General features: G+C 28.1%; 1 long non-coding RNA gene across 2 annotated transcripts; it reads left to right on the forward strand.

Moving 5' to 3' along the window:
• Positions 1-818: 818 nt before the first annotated feature.
• On the forward strand, positions 819-1715 carry LOC145108814 (uncharacterized). 2 transcript variants are annotated; one of them, XR_013708567.1, is made up of 3 exons: positions 819-1211; positions 1310-1392; positions 1512-1715. It is a non-coding gene; the product is annotated as an uncharacterized LOC145108814 (long non-coding RNA). The 2 variants fall into 2 exon arrangements; XR_013708564.1 differs by having other exon boundaries at positions 819-1392.
• Positions 1716-2836: the final 1121 nt, after the last annotated feature.

Below are 2836 nucleotides of genomic sequence, written 5' to 3' on the forward strand. Positions count from 1 at the left end.
CAGTGTACTATGTATACAAAACAGACCATACCAATGATATGATCCTACCTTGTTGTTACTAACTTGATAGATCTTGATGTAGACATTGAGATTAGTGAGGAATCTAGACTATCAACTAGTCACCAGGAAAGTAAGACTAAGACTTAGTGATATTCATACCTAGGTCACGTCAGAAGAAAAGATAAAGTACCAAGGTGAAGTTCTGCTTGAATTCCGAGGCATCCGCTCTTATAAAGTGAGTGCATAGTCCCTTTCATGAACATGATTTTAACACAAGTATTAATTAAAGTATTAAATATCTGTTAAAGGGTTTATGTGTAAGATATATGCTTATTGCATGGAATATGTGTTAAGAACATATTTGACAACATATGATATACGAACCAATTACAGTTCTATATGTGTTAAGATATATATATATATATATATATATATATATATATTATTTCATCATAATAATATAAGAAGTATCATTAGAGAGAAGGATAAAGGTTTATTAATATCTAAATACTCTGTAATGTCTACACAGAGCTGGTATTAAGAGTTGAGCATTGTAGTCTTACCACTATATATATATATATATATATATATATATATATATATATATATATATATAATGGATACATAATAAGAAGTTTAAAAGTTTTAATATCAAAGTTTTAAACTAAAGAGTTTAAATCTCAACCATTAATTTCATATCTAATACATCTAATGGTATAAAATAGTGACCCTTGTGAATTAAAAATAACCGCTCAGAAAACAAGATTTAAAGGAAATACAAGTTTTATCACAATATAAAAGTGGGACGTGAGCATTCATTCTGCACAAATTTGTTTTTTTTCCTTTAAAACCCTCTTTTTGAAATCATATGAATGCTTCCCACCAACAACTCCGTTGCACCCTCTGCTGCTCTAACGGCCACTCATCTACGCCACCTCGATCTTCGCACCGACACCACCATCACGGGTGCATCAGAAGCTCCGCCACCTCCACCTCAAGTACTGTCGCCTTATACCGAACCCTAGATCTAAAATCGCCAACACTACTGTCGCATTTCACACTCGATTTAATGTTTTTGTTTTGAAATCGTTCCCAACCTCCGATTTCCCTTACCGACGGACTTCACCCTGAACAATATAACAACCTCCGTCATTGCTCGGTTTCCGTCACTACCATCTGTCGTCGCTACGATGATGGCATCGCCGATTTAGGTATACATTTTCCCCAAGATTTTCTTATAATGTGTTCTTAACCTACTTTTATTTTCTTATGTTTTCGATTCTCTCATGTTTTCTGAGTTGATTTCAAGTTGAATCTTTCGTTATCGGTCCACCACCAATATACCGACTATGTTGTTATTCTCTCTATCTTTTTCTCTCGGATGCTCTTAAGGTTAGGCGAGTTTTCCGCCTCTTCTCATTGATATCTCCTTTATGTAGTTGACTCCATTTCTACCCATTTGAGTTTCTTTTATTTAATGTTTCTATTTTTCTGTTTGCTTTGTGTGCCAGGGTGAAGGTTTGAAGGCGGAGAAGATTTCACGTGGTCATTAAAAACAAGAACCATCAAAAAATTAGATCGCAGTGGTTTATAGATTTTTTGTATGTTTTGTGTGTTAAATTGAGTTATTTACAATTTTAGCATCTGAAAAATGTAAATAAAAGTGTTACCTTGTTAATATATTCTTTATAAACTAAAGATTTTTTAGCTTCTTAGTTATGGGCTAATGATGTTTTGTTTCGTTATTGATCTGATAATAAAGAAGGTTTTAGATGAAATCGCTCTAATTTCTTGTGTGTTTATGTTTTGTGTTATAAGCATTATTTTTCTCTATTTTGGTTGTTTTATTGTTTTACACCGGATCTAAATTTGGTTATATGAGTATAATGATTGTATGTACATCTATGTGTATTTAAAATACGTGCAAAATCATCCATTATAATTATGTTTATATGCAGCTTAGCATCAAGTCGTATGGTCAAAAACAAATGATATACTTGCAAAATAGTCATGAAATGGTTGCCAATCATTTGTTTATTTGAAATTTAGTAAAAGATAAATTATTAATTACTATATTCTATTACTATACCAAATAATAAATAAATTTTAAACTTGAAAAATTATATTATTAAATATCAAAATAAGGATATTATTTTTTAAAAATTTGGAAAATTTTAAATAAATTGCAAAACTATTCATTTCGTGTTCTAAAAAATTTGGAAAATTTTAAATAAAAAATTAAAAATGGTCGAACGATTTTTCTTTACTTTTACTCAGTTAAATCTCCTTTTCTAAGTTATACATTTAATTTTTAAACTTTTCATCAGATTAGTATATGCTTATAACTTGGACATGTAGATAATTGTTTTTCATACCTAGGTAATTGATTACCACATGTCTTTTCATATCTTTAAAGTGTTACTTCATATCTTTAACTGTCTCTTCATATTTTTTTTGGTTTTATCAAAATATCTATTTTTTAAATGTATAATTATATAGTTATAGGTTTTGTTACTCGTAAATTATTCTAAACATAAAATAAAAGAATATATAAATTTAGAAATTTTAATCTTTTTTAAACTTTAAATATCTAAATTTCAATAATGACATTTTTTAGTTTTAGCTATAATATACCTTAAATTTGAATACATACATAAATTTTATATCAAAAATTATATAAGCATAATTTTTATATGTAGAAATTAGAAGATATGTATAATTTATTAATTATTAAAAAAATATTGGTTTAGGTAATTAGTAAGAAAAACTACCATTAGCTTTTATATATTTAACCATTAGATTAGATTTGAAACAAACCAAACACAAATTACATAAT

The sequence above is a fragment of the Lactuca virosa genome, chromosome 1 (assembly GCF_052849685.1).
Source record: "Lactuca virosa cultivar CGN04683 chromosome 1, Lactuca_virosa_CGN04683_v6, whole genome shotgun sequence".
NCBI lineage: Eukaryota > Viridiplantae > Streptophyta > Magnoliopsida > Asterales > Asteraceae > Lactuca > Lactuca virosa.